The sequence below is a fragment of the Anticarsia gemmatalis genome, chromosome 14 (genome assembly GCF_050436995.1).
Source record: "Anticarsia gemmatalis isolate Benzon Research Colony breed Stoneville strain chromosome 14, ilAntGemm2 primary, whole genome shotgun sequence".
Lineage (NCBI taxonomy): Eukaryota > Metazoa > Arthropoda > Insecta > Lepidoptera > Erebidae > Anticarsia > Anticarsia gemmatalis.
Genome location: NC_134758.1, coordinates 443,737 through 465,969, shown reverse-complemented (window position 1 = coordinate 465,969; position 22,233 = coordinate 443,737). Strand labels below are relative to the sequence as shown.

Below are 22,233 nucleotides of genomic sequence, written 5' to 3'. Positions count from 1 at the left end.
AATTCGAAAAAAATAGCGAAAGTATGTAATGGCGGTACAGAATTCGCTACATTAGTACTATAGCGAAGCGAACTAGGTACATATAAAGCTCTATGGGCATAGGTGCTAAGGTAATGGGTACTTTTATTTATACTGTGGTAATAGAAGGTGAGTATATTATACTAATAAGTTAAATACGTGTAATATCCTCTTGTACAGTAATCAGTCTAAGTGCACATGTTATGGGTAATCAGCTCGCTTGTCAGGTACATTGGTAATCGCAGGAAGGTGTTGAGTGGCCCCAATTTTACCAGGATTGTTCCCTTCGTTAGTTCATGCTGATATATGACATGATTGCTTGGAGATCTGCCTAGTTAACAGTTAAGACACACTTGTCTTTGCTCGCATATTGTTAAAAATAGCAGATATATGTACATAAGATCGCTGTAAGTTCTTTTAAATTGTCCATCCTTAAGTTGTAAACGTCAAATCGTAAAAAGCGTAATGTATGGATAAAAATGGCAGGATGAGAAAATATTATATTCTAGGACCTTTCTGAGAAGATACTATTTCAATGAAATTGAATGACGCGGACAGAGCCCTAACGTTTATCATATTTCCAGAAACACAAGGGTAACATAACAAATTGAAGTGTGTTTCGTAATTATAAAACAACACAGAAAAGCGTATGTTTCGTTCGTCCATGTTGTTTTATATTCTCTAGAACACCATGAAGGTTGGAATGCACACACATGCCACTTGCCACTCACAAAAGTGCCATTTCGATGGAGTCTTGTAAACACCACTCACGCTTAACGGTGATGCTGCTAAACAGACGTATCTCCTGTTTGATGTCTACTATTTACATTTATCCAATGACTTCCTTACTCGTACCAACTTTATGATCTCACATTTAATAGAAAACACATCATTTACATTTAAACAGTAACGCGAACATTTCGGCGGCTCAAAAGCTAAGCTAAATTAATGAGGATAATACGTAACAGTAATAATGGGAGTTTCCGACGAACACAACTAGGTTAGCTAACTCACTAATTCACAACTACCCTACTAATTTACGAACTCAAATACGATTCGAATGTACATTTTAGTGTAGCCTGCTTGTTTATAACATTGATTTTGAATACTAATATATAGTTATGCAGCGATGGAGTGAGTTATACGTATTGTAGTCGTTTAGTTGAACCGAAAGCAGTCAACAGGGTAGGGTCAACGTTTTCTCGTACCTCGCAATTTTCCGCTTGACAAATCAAACTTATGTTACGTTTGGTACAAGTTGATGGCGGAAGCGAAACATTACACATTTAATTCCTTACGTAGATTATTTCAAATGTAAACAAGTAAAGGAAATGAAGGAATTAATAGCTTTATCAGTGCGGTTGCAGCTGTGTTTCGGTCGTGTCATAAAGTCGCCCAGAGCGGCCATATGCGAGCCCGTTTGAATTCCACATGAAATGATATTTTGTAATTATGTTGAGGAATAAAACGTATGTAAATCTGTAAACGTCAATTATGATTACGGTTGCGGAAAGATTATGTATTTCCTGTAATAATTACTTAGATATTTTTTAGTGATAATTTTATTTTTGTAGTCCGAGTGTTATCGTTTAATTGAACCTAATATTTATTTTCGTTGTAACTTGTAAGCCAAATCTACGTAATACTTTGTGAGGGCAGTTTAATTTACACCACACAAGTTAAACTAAGTAACAATTTGGGAGGCTATTGTCGCCGGCAAGAGGGTTAAATGAGTCCCATCGCCTCTGACCTGCACCACGCCATCCTCTCAATATTGCCAATTTAAACTTTTTTAATGACTTATTACCCAAAAATGTAAGCCCGTTTTGGACAGAACTATTCGGGAATTAAGTTTCTGAAGTCCGAGTAGAGTTTCATTCGAAATGGCTTTTACAAATTCTATTTTGAGCTGGTATTTTTATGATTAAGAGACTTTATTTGTGTAAGACTATACCTATTTAAATACAGCTTTGTTCTTTATTTTATTTAGTCGTCGAGCAACTAAATTTAAATAAGATAAGTTATCTTATTGTACATTTGTGTGTTCATTTCTAATCTTTTTATCTCAGAGTTATTTAAACTAAGTAGGTGATACACACGGTGCGTGGGCGAGCTTTCACGACACATTTGAGCTGCGATCAATAAAACAGCCTGAACATATTTATCAAAGTATCGAATTCCACCAACAGATGGCGCGTAAGGTGTTTAAATTGAAAAAATGTATCGCAACCGGCTTTATGACATTTTAATGTAAATGTAGTGTCGTTGTCGCGACGCAGCATTTCTGCCACGCTGCCTGCTCGTATCAAATGTTAAGTGGCTAGTTTCATTACCTCCGCTTCTGACATCACGCTTTTTGTATCTCGTTTAATTTAAAACGTTTTAAAGCAATACCGAGGAACGCTTGTAATCCCGCAGAGGTTATTAAACTGAAGTTACAGGAAAATCTTTCAGAATATCATCACGTTTTTGGCAAAGTATCCGACGGACTTTTTCTTATTTACTTGAAAAACGTTGGCAAACAATTTGTAAGTCAGGTACGATCTCATCTGGTCGTAGTCAGCAGATGTTTGTCGTTTGCGTCCGATATTCCCGAGAATGGGCGTCGAGACGTCGAGATTTACGGATATCCGGCCGATATAAGCTCCCAGTCTGTATACTTGTACCGATACTACTGCTATTCAGCTTTCAGTAGATGCCTGTGAGTTGTGACCGTATCTTCGTCTTCCCCTTCAACATTCTACATTTTATTTTCGCCTTTTGCCGCTAAATAATGCGGGTAGCGGAATATCAACGACTTCTAAGGAATTCAAAAACTTTTGAATTCGCAACAACAATTCGGCAAATCTTGAAGGTCGTTTCGAGTATTCGGTGATTTATTTTACAAGTTCTTACAAATTACAAATGGCTACATACTTAAAAGCAATTCCCGCTTTGTTCTAACTTGTAACTTATGCTGACATCACTCAAAGGGAACTAAAACCATAAAGGTGGAACAATGAAATAAACGTTCAGGAACAACTAATGAATGCTCATTTCGTCGTTTACGGTCTATTTGAGTAAAGTAGCGAAATTTGGGTCAATAAAAATTGTCGGGGACATCGTAAAGAGCTTTGAGTACCTGCCGAAATTATTGCGAATAATTTTTATAATGTTTTGAGAAAGCAAGGACGTATTTTAACAATGGCGGCGTAACGGTGCTTGAAAGCATGGCCAGAGACAATGGGGCATCGACGTTCTGAAATGAATTTGTTGTTCGCGAATTTTACGAGCTCGGAGACAATTCCTTCGTGTTTATTATTTAAGACGTTTCTGTGAGATTTTACTGTAACCATTGTGATTTGTGTCTTGAGCACTTGTTGGCTGTGGGATACAGTATTATTACATTTAAGACTCCCTGATCTGAATGGGAAATGTATCGAAAATGTATTTGGCTTTTTTGGTCGTTCCTTCGGCATTATTATTTGATTATATTTATAGTATGTCTGCAGTTCATTAGCTACTTATTAATTACGTAGCACGAGTTTAGTCATCTTTGATCATAGAAATGTAATACTAGCGCGCCGTTGGTTGAGTCGACATCGTTAGAAATGTCACTACCTTTTGTTTCAAAAAGGGGCTTTTTTCGTATCGATCCCTTGCAGGTAACCGGGAGCGGATGATTTATTGCCTGCCTTGTTTGTTCAAATAATCGATCCCCCGGCGAAATTCCCCGCGTCACACGAATAACGCTCGTAAAATTACAATCGCACGTCTCATTTTTGTTCGTAACGAATCTGAACGCATCTCGATTTAATGGCTCTAAAACGAAAATACCCGCGTGCAGTGTTGGCTCGACGTAATATTTGGACAATACCGAGTGCTTGCTAAATTTCCATGCGAATTTATTGCAGCACTAAATCGAGGAGTCATCGCGCATTCAGCGAATATTTATAATAAAACATATTATATTTTGCTTGCGCTAATGTAAATGGCCGTTCATAACGGTCGTACGTCTCTCTTGGCACGATAAAAGTTTCGTCGATGTAGCTTATTACCAGGCGGGTAGTGGGATGCCTTTGCCCGCATATTTACTTGGACTTTGTATTAGAAATGCGACGTTGGTATAGATTTGTTGACTTTATGAGATCGGCGGCGCTCGCATCCGAGCATAATATGAATGTAGATAAAACATAAGAATACCATAGAGCAATTTGCGACCACAGCTTGAGATACCTTCAAACCTGAGCAATACATTAATCTAATTGTTAAGCGGGCAGAGTAGCACAAAATACTGTCCGCAAAGAAGTTTAAAATTTCAAATTATCTAGAGCAGGGTTCCATTTTTGAGTATGGAAGTTGACACAAAGATATAGTGAATCAGACACTCAAGATTAAAAAAATTATCAGCGCAAGATAGTGTTGGCGCGATAATGGCGGTCTGGCTCGGGTTATTGATATTTTGTCAAATAAACATGTAGTGCAGTTGTAATAGAGCGTCGTTACAACGTATAGTGTGTATCCAGATTGCGAGATAACAATGATAACGTGCTATATCGAAATGTACCCAAAAAATAACATATCGGAATGAAAAATATGTTGCCATGATGTGCAGTTATGAATGGTTCACTTTAACTGTAGTTGTAGTAACTGGAAGAAAGATGGATGGATTGTGTTAATGCTAAAAGGAGTATGAAGAGAGTAAAGAAGGGACTAAGGTCATGTCATTAATGATACTGGCTTTACTGTATACATTTTTAAATGCTCATCAATCAAAGAAAGAAAACGGGTTCTTGCATTTCTCTACATCATCATATAATTATTATTGGCGATTATTTTCCAAAAGATTGCAAGTAATTCTTTTTTAGAAGACAGACAGTTCGACAGTACAAATAAAGTAGTAGGTATGGTCTCAATATTATTCGGTAGTATTATACATCTATTAGCAGCCGTGTAACCTCAGTTGAACTCAGTCAAATACTAGGGGTTCACAGTTCAATGAGATATGAACTAGAAATTAGAATTCACGATTGTCGAGCTCCAGTCAACGGCAGACAACTTAAATCTAACTATTGTTTGATATTAGATCCAATTTCACAACATTTTGAGCATTATTTTTCATTCGTTCGCTAATAAAATCTAGAATAACGTCTGTTTATTGTCAAAATAATACTTTTCAAGCATATTCAATTTCGCTAAATTGGTTTTTGGTACCATCGAGACCTATCTCACCTATCTAAATGTACAATGAAAGATACGTTTTTTGTTTTTCTCCAAGCACATTCTAAACTGCTAACTGCTACAAAGAATCTTCTAACTATAAAATTCAATAACATTTTACAATACAAACAATCTAAATCTAGCAAATAGTTAGTTTAGTAATCTACAGAGACAGTTACAGATTTTAAAATTCAAAATACAGTTCGATCAACGAGTCCAAACATTTTTCTATCACGGCGTAGACAACTGTAGATTCAGCCTATTTTAAATTCTAACGAGCATTCTGTTTTTAGTTTATCAATGGTTTTGAACACATGTCCGCGAGTCGGCCGATAGTGGTCGACACTTCGATATCTATGATCGATCGCTAGTGCTTTAATTACTCGACTATTCTTATCGAGTCGCATGATTTATTGATATTGCCCGTATCGCGATAATGGGTGACACAGAAATAAGTTTGATTGTAACTTGGGCTTCTTGTAATGTAGACAAATCTTAATATTGTTGGGTAAGATCGTGAGAAAGTAATTTCTTATATTTTCAACTAAACTTTTCCTTAATTAGTTCGTTAAAATAACAACTACCCACGTAAAGCGTCTGATGTATTCTAGTCTATGCTACATTTAAAATTATGACTATAAATATTATAAATTTAAAACAGCAGCCATAAATAATGATTAAATTAAGTTTATTACGTCTTCACATAAAAATCAGTGGCACATAAAATGATACAAGCTAAAAACAAGATGGTATAGGTCAGTACCTATACCATCTTGTTTTTAGCTTGTTTTTAGATGACTCAGTAGTCATCTATTATTATAGTTAGGTACCTAGTTGCTACTATTTAAAATGATCTCATAATAACGATTATATGCTTAGAAGGCACATTTTGTTCTAAGAAATTCTGTCGTACTAAGAAATATGCGTTCCTAATAAAATATAAATAAATAACATTATATGAGTCTATTTGATATTGTATTTATTTTGGTCTTTGCATATTTTGTAACTAAAACCTTTTGCTAATAAATTTCGATTCTCTATGAACAATTAACAATATTTAGATTTCCGAACGTAACAAGAAATATCATCGCAAAACAAAAAGCGGGAAATAGGTTTCGAAAACAATTTGTAGGAACGTTAATCCTTCTTAAAATTGCGATCCAATTCCTTCAGCAAAATAATCGTATTAAGAAAGTGAATCGTGTCATGTCGGCTGCTACAAAGAGGTACATGCTCATCAATCTTCTTATCACCATCAGATAACCTTGCACTAAGCCTCAGATTAATTGCTAATAATCCATTTAGTTCGGACAAACATGCATTATTAATTGTACAGATAATGTAATTTTTTAAGGTGTTAATTAGACTCTTATCTTTCGTTTTTTTTCGAATTTGTGTTAAATACCCGGTAGCTGTGGAACGCTTTGATAAAAATAAAAAAAAATGTCCCTTGACTAATTTACAGACATAACTCAGCATAAACCGAAAGGCCTAAATAAATCAAATTAATTTGAGTGATTATTATGAGCTGATTCTTTACCTGATAATAAAATTTATTGAAGAAATAACTGACATTTTGGCATAGGTGTTTTTACGCATTATCTGCCAAAAGATATCAATCAAAAAGTTATCCGGGAAAATCGGTAAAAATCTTCAACAATCATTTGACTCCATTTAATTCGCATGTAAGATTTTAAAAGCTATTGAAATCTGTCTATTATTAAGCTATCATAATGACTAGTATATAATGAATTTGGCTAGGGACTACAATTTGTATTGTCAACCCTAATAGAACGACCCCTCACGGACTATTATTAAATTTCTAACCCTCTATTACTCTCTAGAGTCTAGACGTCTATGTGATTTTGTACCTAACTACATTTTATAATATCAAACCAGTGAAAACGACGCGTAGAATAACGTATAGGTGTTATTATAAATCAATACGCTTACGTATTTAGTTAATTCTCAGTTAATAAGCTGAACTAAGTTACAAAGTTAACAAGAAATAAAACAAACAAGGATCTCGTTTTACCACAAGTGTTCCTGTAACATCATTAAACTGATACAACAGATCAAATATTTTCCAAACACTCATTGTGTGAGTGCTAGTGTTGTGCAGCGTAGTGTTGTGTCAGTTTGCCGCGCACTTGTCTTCCACACTCCGTTGTTATCGTTCTCAATAGCCGCTGTTGATACACGCTGCTACTGTTTAGATACCCACATAACGCACCTTTCTCAACGGATAATATTCCAAATGGTGTTCTATTTCGTTTAATATTAACCACAGAGTATTCTTTTATCGAGTTTCGGGACTCAGTCTTTTAGGTTCTATTTGTGTTACGTCTAGACGATAATGTAAATGTTGGCGTCTTATTGCCGGGCAGTATTCCAATGCTAATTCCAGTTTAGGCAACAACTTTCGGTTAAGCTGGAGCTCGCTTTTGAATAGGAATAAAAATTATATGGAAATACGCGGAGGAAAACGGTCGAGCCGTGGCATAAAGGATTTCATATCCAATTCACCGTTCACACAAAAAGCAAGCCTGCACATGCCTTATCAGCGAAACATTCTGAATGTACAAAAAAGCGTCCGTTTTTTGGTGGACCTTGTAAAGTTGGCCACCCATAGTGAGGGGTATACTTGTACATATATAAATAATTTGATAAATGGCGGCCAGGACGGTAGCCCAGCGGGCGAGCTCGCTCGTTAATATTGTTAATAGTTCCACGTCCCTTGACAACGTTAACGTGCCCATCTAGACGAGTGTGTTGCATATGGAGATAGCGTATATGCGTTAAACAGACTGTGGGGATCATACTTTTTAACTGTCCACTCTAGTAAGATATTATTTTGACAGGAGATTCAAGACATTCTGGCTATATAGGCACCTAAGTATCTAAATCAAGGTTCTTTAAGATGATTTACTCTTTAATTTTAGACTGACTTTTAAGTTTGATGCTTAAATATCATACTCATTTAGTTTTGTTATTTTAGGATAAGGATCATTTTACAAGCTTGACAGGAGCAAGTATTATGTTTTTCCATAACCCGAAGTTATCGGAGTGGTGTAACTGGTAGTTAATCTGTAATCGATAGACTGGTTACTTGCTTACTAACTAGTTTTACCTGAGCTCCTAACAAAATGTGTGAGATCAAATTGATAAATAAAGGTATTTGAAAGAATGATTGTAATAGAAAACCGTCACTACGTCTATTTCTATCGACCTTGTTTATCTATGCACGTTTAATTAAGCGATAAGATTATTCCAGAAATAAACTGTGATGTCACCATTCACGGCAATGCAGCCGGTTTTTTACGAGGCAAGTCAAAAGTTCCTTTCGTTTGTTAAAAAAAGTAAAATTATACATAAATGTAAGCAGAGAGGATGTACAAAACGAGCTAATCAAATATGTGTGCGTGTAATCCGACGGTAATTTATGCGAGCTCAAATTTGTAAAGCCTCATAGTCGGGAAACAAACAAGGCATTGTTGGACGCGTGAATCGTGCGTGTGATCCCGCCTGTGTTTGCTCCGCCGGCCATCGAACCCCACACCACCGCCTTTATATCCATTCAAATAAGCACTAATTATATTTAATGCGTTTTACCTGTAATTAGGAGGTGTTAGATATGTGAAACAGTGTTTAACGGTTTCGACACAGGTTTTGGGGATTGTTTACAGTGTTACGTATACGATTAGACTGCTTTATGAGGTGCTTTTACCATCGCGCCCACGCTCCATCGCTACATCGCGAATACAAACACGGCGATGGGAACTGTAATGATTATTGTAAACATTACTCACTATCTTATACACTCGTGAGTCTCACTGTTTTACGTACACATTAACAGTTGACCAGACAAATTAATCACTATTATTAGTTTGAAGCCGTTCGACTCCAAACTCCAATATAAACAGGGGTGAATATTTTTAAATGGAACAATAAAGTTGGACTAGTCTAAACAGTTTAACAGGCTGTAAATCGTCGATATAAATACCTATACGAGGAATAAATTTTAAGTAAATACATTTTTGTTATAGGGGATAGATCTGCGGACGTTTAGCTAGCAGTAAATACTCCTTTCGGCAGGAAGATGTGCGAGGAAAGTGGTAGGTAGGTGGTCATAAATAAAGGCGTGACTCAGGCGACCGGTGGCGTTTGTTCGAGCTATTTTCGACTTGCAAATGAGAAAGTGCATCGACAGTGCAACCCTATAGCTCGGTTTTAGAGCTCCATTATTATATATAGACGCATAGACAGCTACTTATTTACTTCTGCATATTAACTAGGCTGAATGGTGCGTTCCTTCGCCCGGCTACTGCGTTCGTTGCACTGTCGGCTACAACTTATAATGTCATAAACAGTTATAAGCAGAATTATAAATTATTATTTCTAAATAAAAAGAATGTACCTATTGTAATTAAATTATTTATTCAAATAAATTAGCTCCTACCTACTGCCGTTTATAATGTAAACGCGGGCTCTGGCACGTAAAATTAATCTAAACTTATGTTTAAATTATAAAGGCTCGTGAAATAACAATTCATTATTTACTTAGAAGTGTTTAGTAATTGCTTACTTAATTTCTGGCGGTAGAGATGAGATAATTTTGATGTAAGGTAAGAAATAATAAATTGAGGTAAGGATTAAAGGTAACTTTTGAAGATGTAGGTAGGTAAGGTTCTTAGTTTCTGGCTAAGTTGTGATTCCCTGACCATAGAGTTAGGTAACCGTGCATTTAAACTGCAGCAGACACAAATCATAGTCGGAACACGAGTGATATCTCGTAAACGGACCCTTATCGCCTCAAAACAAATCCCAAACGCGTTATCTCAAATACCTGCATACGTAAATACATCGACATTGAATCAATATTAGATAGGTTACCTACCGCTGAGCAGTGAGCAGAGAGCGGGCGCCGAGCGGCACACGGGCGACACGCCACTACACACACAATACACACTATTTACTTCACCGTCGTCTTAAACAACACCTAATTGAATCCATGTTATCATTTAAAATATCGATCAGTCACACGCGGTGCGACGGCTCTCAGGCGACGCCGTATATTTTTACATTCAACGTTGAGATATTTTCGATAGCAGTCCGGTTTTCGGTTAACACACGCGAGTTCACAGTGTCGGTTATTCGATTTGTTGTTGTAGTCCGTTCAGAAACTTATTGTCACAGATCAGCTGAGCGCATGTTTGAAACAATATCGGGGTTTACGTAAATCGGACACAGATCCGACGCGTGTATACGCCACGGCGCGCGGAGCGGGACTGATGAGTAGGGATGAGTGAATGAACGGACGAAGTTCGCATCTATTCGAGCGGGGGGGTGCGCGCGCGGGGCGGGTACCGCTCGCGCTGCCTCACGAGTTTCAACACTAGATGGCGCTGCGCGGATTTCTTAAACGTGTTTTTTTTGACGCGCGTTAAAATAATTAGGCGGGCGAGGGCCGGGCGGGCGTTTAGTCCGCCCGCCTCCTTATAAATTAGGAAAACGTTTTCAAATTATTTCCCGTCAAACATTTACTCTCCAATTCGTCGTATTCCTTCGATGTCCGGAATCAATTTACGCGAATCCACTTTAGGCATTTTAAATTTTCCCACCTCCTGTTTGCCGTTTCCAACGTGACGGAAATTAATGTGTGCCTTGCGTTCTTTAACGTTGTGGAAAAAATTGCTCGTTTCCCAAACGAAGCGAGGAGAGCTGAGTAAATGTAAAAATTCTATTAAATCACGGATTGGGCTTGTAATCGCGAATGAAAATCGATTAAAGTTTGCGGAGGCACTCGGGATGGAGTCTATCGGAGGGCCGATCAGTAAAGTAGATGAACTCATTTTGATTTCTCATTGCTCCGGACGAGAATAAAGGGGAATGTTCGCGTGCTTCAACACATAAATGCGTTTAAAACTGTATTACTGTATTATTCCGCCGAGATGGTATCACCTCCGGTCTACTGCGGAACTTTCCGAACATTTAATTTCAATATATTTCTATGAAATAAATCCAAATTTTTAAATTTAGTTTTTTACGGTTGATCAATTAATTTTCACTCAGTTACTACAATGAGTAAATAATATTAATAAGTAGGTCGTCACTCGTCAGTTTACCTTTACTTTTCCGAGAAGCAACCGAGATATTTTTCCTCTTTCACTTACGTTTACAAACAAAGGAGTTAACATCGTCATATCCTTACGTAATCGCTCTACTACATAGGTACAGTTGAAATTGAACTTATAAGAGAAAGAGAGATTTATATGGAAATTGTTTTATATAACACATCATAGTTTCTTAAGCCTAAACCTTATAATAGGTTCGATTGTTTTTGAAGACCATAACATTTGTCCAAAAATATATTAAGAAAACCAAACACGAATCCAAATCGACATCGAATTAATCTAATTAATAAATGGCGGGAGTGTCACAAAAACTTGTCTATGGCATATGACAGATGATAGGCACGACCATAAACAATAGAGTGGGCGCGATAAGGGCAGATAAAGACTGATTTATAGTGTGCACAGCGCCTTAAATCAATTATACTGACAACCGATATAGAAATATTGGGTGATAGCTTCCAACTATAAAAAAGCGCTGAGTTTTATTATTTTAATAGCTTTCGGCCACTGCCGGGTGTTGTCAGCCTACCCCTGGGCGTAGTTAGGGAGGGGGAGGGAGGGACACAGTGATATATGTAGATTTTCTTGTCCTATTCAAACATTGGATTCAAAAATACTACTAAACTGAGTCATGCCTGCGGCTGGGTTCGTGTCTCAAATACAAAATTCTTGCTCTGCTTTCACTTTATTTTCATCAAATATTTACTTTTCAGGGTACGCTAAAAAGGATCTTAAATTATATATATTTCGTTGTTTTTATCTTGAGCCAAAAACATCGCGTTTATGCAAAATATGATTCTACTACATTTAGTTCACTTCATTAAACTTTTTTCATAATGGAGTCTTGTATTTTGCATATTTTTAGAGTTTCAGTGTTTCATTGCTTAACTTAAGCTCTGTTTTATTATAGAGTCTAGACGACTTAATATTTATTAAAATCAGAACAAAGGGAAACGTATTATGTACTTACTCGTGGCTTGAGAACATTCAATCTCAGTTATAAATCTTAATAAATAAATCATTGCGAGTATTTATTCATAAACTTGTAAATAACATTTATTATTCTAATAATACAACAAATTATCTGTGTCCACAGATAACGAAGTACAAGGAAACAATAAAAACATAAAAAAGTGTAATAAAAATATCATTTACGTCAATTAAATCAAATTATTAGTTTTGATAAGACGCGATTGACGCGAATCACGAGTGATGCTTTATACAGCCAATGAACTCATTACAAATATTATTTATCTTTTAACATTTTTATTCATGCGCATTTTTTTCTTGTTCTAGTTAAAACAACACGTACGAGTATATATTACAAAAATAAAATATACAAACTAATCAAACTATAGCATACACCAATTATTATAACAGAAAGATGTGGCACTCTATATGTACCGCCTCTTTTCAGAAAAAAAAAACATTCTAATTATTATCGTTTTCTTTTAATTAAAAAGAAACAATAGTATATTCATAAATCTATTTTGTATTACAAGAATAAAACCTTAAACTTAATCTCTTGTATATGTATGGGAATGTCAAAAATATAAGGATTAACTATGGATTTTGTTACTTGCTTTATTCACAAACTTAAGTTTTTAAGCTGAATTGTGGCCATTTGGCTGGCTTGACTAAAGATCCTTTCTAGAGCTAAGCTAGCCTATATAATAATGTTAGTTATCTCAAAATAATTGGTATTTGTGAACTAGTTGTGTTATTTATGTGAAGTGATTAAATAGAATATGTCGCGATGCAATTAAGTGCGTGTTATTTACTGACTAGCCCAGATATTTCAATATTAAGTGTCGCTGACTTGCAACCGTATTTATTATGCTAGATATCTCGGTAATTGGTTTGTTTGTAATATTGACGTAGATTGTACACTGTTTTATGCAATTTTTGCTCAATATTATTATTGACAGGCATACTATATTATAGAAAGGACTTTGGTCTTGAAAGCCTTACTGGGAAACGCGACCCGTCTTGTGCAATAAATGAATAATTAAATGACACGGATTAGACTGTCCACTACATAAAACTAAGCTGAAATATTTGACCACATGTTGACATTTTGAGAAATTGCTTCTGTTTTCTTTGAGGATATAAAATGGAGTCATGTGATTGCCAAAAGCTAGACCACACACGTTTATAAGTTAGCTTATGAATAAAGTGCCAGATAAATCAATGAAAACCCGATAAGCTGACCAAACAGCGCGCTACCATGAGAAAATCCATTACAAAGTTAGCACTGAGTACCAGGAGCGCATAGCCCGTCAGTAGGTCGTTGTTTAACGTGTACAGACTGCGAGCAAACAGCCCATTATGTGCATACGTGCTAGTGACATCGAACAATGCCGAACAATAACGAACAATGCCGAGCCTGCCCGAGCGCAACACGATACATACTACTTAATTAAAGTGCTATAAGAACGAATTTTTCTAATCCGATTAATGGTACCAAGAAATGTTGGTTTAGCTGCTTTTGTACTACCAACACGGTTTCTAAGTAAATACGGAAAAGGTGAATTGGAGTAGGACAATTCACGTGCCACAGGTTTGGTAAATAATGTTAGGAGATGTCGAAATCTGGATTCGAAAAGCGTATATGTAATATGTAAAGAACGGCTGTTTTTTCCTGTCACCATTTTTTTTTATTACAAACTCTTCTTTTCCAAATAATGGGCCTATTTAAGTCAATCTTTTTTTTAATTACTCAGCTCGTCTAAAAATAATATATCGATACAATTTGCCCAGACAAGAGAGCCTTTCGGCCAGTTGTTTACTACATTTTTAATTCGGAAATGCAAAGCACAGCATCTAATTATTATATCGCTAAACATACATTCTGAGCCACAAAGTGCAGATTAAAGCCATTTCGTTTCATTGAAATGTACCCGCATAATGTCACCTACATGACTCATCGACTACTCCTATTCATGCTTTAATAAGACAATTCACTATCTCTAAGTCTCCTTCCTTACGATCCAGCTCATATTTTACTCGGTAACACGTCGTGATACGCCGTAATACGCGGTAATACGCCAGGAAGTCAGTGGCCATTCTTACGCAAACAATACGCAATCCGGCTTACAGCTAAAACCTAGGAACTTATAAGTAAGCTGACGTTTCCGTGATAGACCAATGACTACGATACGCAGAACTGAATTGTCTTGAAGATAATGTGGTGGAATATTAAATATTTCTGATACATCGAAAGGTCCATTGTATTCTCTCTTAGATTATAGCGATTAACACTTTACACCAAAGTAGCAATTTAATGAATAGTGACCATCAATTTCACGCACAATAGTTGTCAATTGAGATACGTGATAGCTCCCTAAATCTTTCGATGTATACATATTCTGTTCTATTCTATGATAACCTTTTCTTATTATAATTAAGAGAATACAGAACTGTAGTTATTTTTAAATTTGTCGATTTTCTACTCTTGAGTAATACACGAACTAAAGTTTGAAAATAAACAACTACCTTGGTAATGATGATTTCTTTTTGCCTTAAAACGTATTGATGAACTAAAGAGGGGTGGGCTTATCATATCGGCAATCTTATTCGTAACAGATGAACCATAGGATGAATGCAGTGTCTTTATTCTTGATCTTTTGTAGGCTGTCTCCGACCGTCGATTACATTCCTGTATTGTAAAATGTATATAGATAAAACGTGTGTGTCATGGGTATGCTACTAGGTTGTCGACTATAGAAAAAGCAAATCAAAGTAGCATTTTACCCAAAAAGTAGGCAATTCAATGAAAGTATTGCCTTATTTCATAATGACGTAATTGTAGAATATTATTCTATATTAAACGCTTATAAATTATGTAGCTTGTCCATCGAGCCTTTGAATCCCAGTTCGTATAAAAAATGTAATTGGTTCGTCAGAGTCTCATACCTGTGTCTTGTAAATTGAGCAGGTACAATGTTGCAGAGGGCTACAGGCGCTCCCTAGAGAGGTCAGACCATTATCCGTCTTCAAAATCTACACCTTTACTTACAGAAGGTTCCTCTGTTGGGAATTAGAAACATGGATTTTTGATATTTTCTGTTTTACAAGAAGATTAAGCGAAGGTTTGACAGCCATGTTGAATGGTCTGTTTGTTTACTTTATACTATTGTTCTTCTGACTAAGGAATCAGTGGTTAGTTTGGTCTACAAACTATTACTTGGGATTAGATTGATTCGAATGATTATAGAGTTGTAGAACAGAAGTGAATAAATACTTAAAAAGGGGCTTTAAAAAAATCGAATATATTTATTTAAATTATAACTTATACTTCATAAAAGGTTTTTAATGGAGTCTTAAAAATATGAAACAAATACGGCTTCCAATACACATTACTTTGCTTTCTTAAAATCTATAAAATCAGCATTAAAGTTACAGCTCTACACGTTTGTTCGATATTTATCAAAAGCCGGGCTTAAGCCAACAGATGTTAAAGCCTAGTAAATCGCGCTCCGGATTTAACCCTGCACGTACAATATGGTTTCAATAAGCCATTAGCGCCGTATTCCTTGCGAGAGTTATTGCAGCCGACGCCGGCCGCGTACACTAGTTAAATATGATTTGTTGCCGTTTTAATAGCTCTTAATTGGAGGGTTAAGGGTATTTTTATTTAAACTACCATCTTAGTACAGTTCCCAAAGGGTTGTAATTATTATATTGCTTTTAAATTATATTTCCGGGATTGAAAAATACTTAAAACTAAAAAGTACTAACAGTAGAAGTTACAGGAAGGACAATATTATAATTGCAATTATTGTTCCCACGACCAATTCTTACTTCGGTCATTTGAAGGCACATCGGCTTCCATTGATTAGCTTCCGCTCTCAGTTAAGTCTGCGTGGTAATTTTTACCGGCTTTACAAATGAGGTACAATTTTCTAATAATTATTGTTTAATACTAGACCTTCAACTATCTCCATGCTAGCATACATGTAAAAGACAAAAGCGAAAATAGAAAGTCATCCAGTTCATATAAAATCCGAAAAAAATCGCCTGTTTCCTCAAAAAGGGAGGGTAAACTCCACTGATTAGATACTGAGAGTCGATCAGCGGCAATAGATGACAGTTCGGAGCGTGGATTCGCCGCACATGTCCGAAATTGACACCCGCCATCGTTACGAAAACGTTTTTTCTTGGGGTGAATGTCCGTAATGCTGTGTAAGTTTCACTGCAGAAAATGTGGCTATTCTACTGTGATTGGTTCTTAATTATTTTATTTTAGACATTTAGATTATGAGTTTCTGCCTGTTTGTGGTAGGCAGGTTAACAGATACCTACTTAAGTGTCAGTTGCCCTTTGGCCAATGAATTTAAGTTAATAATAAAAATATGAATCCTAATCCTATCCTGCGGATTAAGAAAGACCATTCATTTTTGGGTTAAATTAGGTTTTGTGTGTCTAAAAATGTTATTAGCTAAACAAACTTTCAATGCTCACAGCACCTTTATCACACCCCCATAAAAACAATACACTTGAAATGCTAGCGAAGCCAATAAACGTATCTATCATTTAAAGAACAATGCAACATAAAAGCGACAATAGTGTGGCATGCGGGCCGAAAGCCGGCTGCCGAAAGCCGACTGCCGACCACGGGTCATAAATCTAGCCGAGGACATTCGGCATTGGCGACAGCGCGCGACACAGGGTTAATCCGACTACCGTTATTCAAATACGATATATTTATTGCTTTATTGTAAGTCCATAGTGTTTTAGGGTTAGATTTCAAACAGACGCTATTGTTTTTAGGTTTTGTTTGTTTTTTTTGCATTTTGCACCCGTATGGAAGCTTTAATCCGTATAGATAAGGTTTTTTTTGTTAAGTTAAGTATTTAAGGTAGCTTTTAGGTTTAAGTAGAATAACAACAGGAAATATTTTGTTGTTACAAGTGTTCGTAATTTTTTTACTCTCTTAATTAACATTAAAAAGTTTAATGGTCAGTTAAGGGTTATCTGACACCTACATCCGACTTACCAACTAAAATGTTGAGGAAAAAGTCAATCATAAAACAAAATTGCCCTTCGATAAATGTGATGCACAGAAAAGATAACAATTTATTTTCTATGAAATGTCACTTAGGGAGACAATACAAAATATTATCTTTAAACTCCAAAACAATCATAACATCTGTCTATCTAAAACCGATCTTATAATCTTCACAATTTTACTTACAATATATTTTGACAGTTCACATCTGCATACCAAAAACATTTACCTCTCACACTCACAACAAATCGAAACAAAATCAACCTTAAAGTTTATAACTTTAGGTTCGTATTACAATGATACAGTTTACAAATGACAGGTAAATGTCAATGAAACGTAAGTCGACAAGGGACGTCAGGTAAGGCGGTAAGCCGTCGGAGGGCAGATACTCGAGGCGATAACGTTAAGCGGTATGTGGGTGACTTAATACCGTATCCTCAAGGTTCGTTCACGTATTAAGATATTATGTGGGTATTTGTGTTTATTGTTCTCCGGTAAATCTGATCAACATTCGCAAATACATAGTTCTGTACGTATGTATTTAAATCATGATATCTTACAGTTTTGGCGTATTTTGGGGTATGTGGTTAGCTAACTGTTTGTAGCGTGAACGAAAAGCTCTGCGATCTGAAAAACCCCATTGCCCTCCACTTGCACCTTGCCTCTTTAAATGAAAAGCCTATGGGTCTCCCTTCTCATTCTACAAGCTTACTGAAGTATTTCTCCTACCTAGGAGTCAAACCCTCTTTGCACTGTACTGTACGCCACACACATCATCAAATTGGTACAAAGCCAACTAACCACCGGTTTCTGAGGTACATTTAGCGGTAGTTTATCTATTCAATAGCGTTTTTTTTGTATGAGTTTTGACGCTATTGAATAGATAAACTACCGCTAAATGTACCTCAAAAACTGGGGGTAAGATATTCCCAGTACCGATAGAATCGTGCTTCAATGTACAAGACCACCATGTTAAGACGACATGCGACAGTCGTACTCAGACAAAAACCATCCTATCACGTTACAGTAACGTATACTCGTGAGCTCTGTGAGTAGTCGTGAACTGAACCCGTTATACCGCAGAATTATGACTGTGGTACGTGTTTTCATAGACATGATTTGTTATGGTTCTTTGTTGAGGTTATTTGGTAAATGAGCGTGTAATGTTACTTTGAGATGTTATTATTGGTATGAGAATGTTACTGTCAACTAACTAGAGTTAGTTTTACTACTTCTTAATATCTATCAGATAGCTTATAAGATGGTATATTGGTAGGATGGTAGGTGGGTTATCTGACAAGTACTCATCATCAAGCTGCGAAATAGGTCCCTAGCATGGATTTTTCTATATTTGAATATGAATTCAGCTTTCTCCTGTAGTTTAAATATTCGTGATATACTATATGCTACACACAATTTTACAGAAAAAGTCCACGTTGTCCGAACATCGTAAAAGCTCAAACAATTCTGATTGCTTAAGATCGAATTGTATCTGGCTAAACTTCTCGTGACTTTTAAAACAATCTATTCATCTATCTAAATTTACAAAAAATAAGAGCTGGCAAAAAAGACATTACTAAGAGTACAGCTTAGTTGCAATCTACAAATAAATCAAAACATTCTCGTAACATGTAGACCACAGTATTGCGCAAGAAACATACTAGCACAGCTTCCAATCTAATTGACCAGTTAGGAAGAAAAGCATTTGTACGGCTTGCTCAACTCTGACCATATTTGTGCAGGTTATGTAAGTGAAATAATTGGACTGCGTACTGCCATGGCTATTGAAATGTATGACTTATAGCTGCTTGTTACGCAAAAACTATTGGATATATTTTGATGTGTCTGTCGTTGTTTTGGAAACTAATAGACTCATTAAAGATCTGATTGTTTTTTGGATTTGGGATCTGAGCAAATTTAAGAGATCGTGGGTTTTCGATTAGGTGTTAAGAAAGATAAACTACTACTAAGTTTTTTAATATCTTATAGTAAGTCGGTTTTGATGTTGGTTATACATATATCTATATGTGCTGTATTATCTTCAAAAATACTGTTCTACAAGATCTCGATATTATGATGGAGACGGAAGCTTGTTTCGTTAAACGACGTTACGTTAGACATTTTTTGACCCCTCTGCAAGCTTTGCTTAGCTATTATAATTCATAGAGGCTTTACTTTATAATAAAAACTGCGGTCTATCTAGTCAAAAACATGAATATTGAGAGCCCTAACTTGCTAGAGTACCTAATCGTTGAATCTAGACCCATTTAGGTCCCTCATTTATAGTCCAATAAAACAAGAAATGTCGCATAGTTAGTTCACAGTCGAACTTATAGTTCGGCAACTTAGTAGAGAGCCCAAGCATGCATAACTTATCAAGAATTAAATTTGTATTTCCTAAATAAAGTAACTGTATAAAACAGCCCTCGTCAGCTACAAAGGTTTGCGGGTCACTGATGTTCTCAATTTTGAATTGTGTGTACTTACGCCAGCCTTATACGTGGCTTATAAGGTTCGCTACTAAGTTGTTGTTCTATAGTAATTGCTTGTATAAATCAGGCATGAACTAAGTGCGTTATAATTTCAATCTATATGCAGGACGGATAAATCACGCGGACATGTTGAATGCATTACACTATTGTGATCAAGTCTAGACTAATATGAAAGTGTTTGTTTGTCCTTCTTTTACGCTAAAACGGCTGAACCGATTTCGGTAAAATTTGAGAGATTGATAGTATTGCTCGAGAAAAAAGAATATAAACTACTTTTCCAAGGAAAAGCATCTTGCGTGCGATGCTGCTGTTGTAAGATAGTAAATAGTTAGGTATATTAAGTTAACTTAAATCCCTCGGGGATGGTATGCAATTTTTACCAATAAAAAAATTATGACCAAAACAAAAAAATCTAGATTTTGATGGAACAAGTGCTGTGGAAGACACAAATAAAAAAAGTAATTGGGCATGGGCTTATATTAAATTTAGCATATAGAGCTATTTAATACTAAACCAAACTTAACGGCAAGCGAGTACGCGGTTGCCAATCACCCACAATTAATTTCTTATCAGATCAATACTTTGATAAATCCTTTAATAAATACTAAACGAACAAACAGTCTTGATAATAACAGAGTTAATAAATCACCGTGCGATCAGAACGACGTCGTTCTAATTTATATGCAAATACGAACAATGATGGTATAAGGCGTTCGGCACAAATTAGCGCGACTCGCGACCATACGGCCCGCATTCTTACCGAGGACCTTGAACCAGTTGCGCACGCGCAGGGCTGGCGAGTAGTGAGACAATTTTACTTGATTCGTAATAAAATAACCACATTATAAATGATTTTGCAGTAAACTTAATATTTCCATTATCTTGTACTGTTATTTATGCATTGATAAAAAAATATACTGTTAAACACAAGGTCCCGGATTAGATTCCCAGGTCAAAGACAGTACTGTTCGTCTTGTTGTAATCTATATGTTCTATTATTCTAATTCATAATAGTAGTCTGGAGTTTAAATACGTGCTCGTTATATAGCAATAGTCTCGCCTCTTATTATAAAGGATTAACATTGGTATTGGCGAAACGCGGGTGTATTTCACTTCTGTCTACACCTTTAGGTATAACAAGCGTAATATTACATATTTATATGTATTTGCTTATAATCAATTAATTGAATTAGAGTTCTTCCTTATTCGATAATATCAATATTCTGCAGTGAATATTATTTTTTTACCAAACGTACAAGGAACACTATGTTACTCGGTGCTTTAAGAATTAAGATAACAACAGTGTGTGAGGTGACTATGAGCATTGTATTCTACGCTATACAGTAAAATCCCAGCGAAATGTTCAACCAAACAGCAATATCATCAATATAACTTTGCACTAAGCTCATCATAAACAAACTCCACAGGTTGCCATCACTGTGTCCACACTCGACTGTGAGCTCTATTCTATCAAATTCCATTAACAAACTGATAAACTGACACTTAAAACTTAATACAGCTTTAAAAGATATGAAAGACTAGCGTAAGCACACGGTTTTGCTACCATTTCATATTAGATTTTTATTAGCTTTTATAACAACACTAGAAATACTTAATCAATACTTTAAACTTGTCAATACTTTTCGAGTTAATTTTGAAGAAGAAAGAAAAATATGTTTATTAAGTGAAAAATAAAGTGTTATAGATGGGTTCATGTCGGTAGAATGAGGCGAGTTCGAACTCATGACCCCGCGATCATGTGCCTAATATATTTATAATTGATCAACTGGGGTTTTATTAATTATAGCCTACGTGTTAATTCAATCTATAAACTACATTACTGTAGATTTTCATCAAAACTCGTTAAGTAGTTTTTGCGTAAAAGACAAACATAACGCTAATTTCAGTAGAATAAATCATACTGAATACTGAAAAAGACAGATAAATAAAAAACATAATACGTTTATTAATGATATTATTCCGTGCTCAATAAACGTTAATATGAAATAGTTATGAACAAAAGCTCTGAATAAATTACACGCAAGTATTTACATTTATCTGTGACTAGCTGACCCGCGCAACTTCGCTTGCGTCACATAAGAGAATGGGTCAAAATTTTCCCCGTTTTTGTAACATTTCTTACTGGTATTCTGCTCCTATTGGTCGTAGCATGATGATATATGGCTATATATCATGCCTATAGCCTATAGCCTTCCTCGATAAATGGGCTATCTAACAGTGAAATAATTTTTCAAATCGGGCCAGTAGTTCCTGAGATTAGCGCGTTCAAACAAACAAACAAATTCTTCAGCTTTATAATATTAGTAAAGATGAATGCAACCATGTTTGTATTTATACCGATGCTCATATTAATACATTG

The 22,233-nt window shown here is 35.8% G+C and overlaps 1 protein-coding gene across 2 annotated transcripts in view; it reads right to left on the bottom strand.

The window, feature by feature from the left end:
• fz2 (frizzled 2) overlaps positions 1 to 22,233 on the bottom strand; it is a 65,643-nt gene that overhangs the window by 13,765 nt on the left and 29,645 nt on the right. Inside the window, exon 1 of one of the 2 annotated variants that reach the window (XM_076122401.1) lies at positions 10,115 to 10,517. The exons of the other annotated variant lie outside the window; for it this stretch is intronic. The gene's annotated coding sequence lies outside the window, so the exon portion shown is untranslated. Of the gene's footprint in view, positions 1 to 10,114; positions 10,518 to 22,233 lie in introns of those variants that run through there. 2 annotated transcript variants of the gene reach the window in all.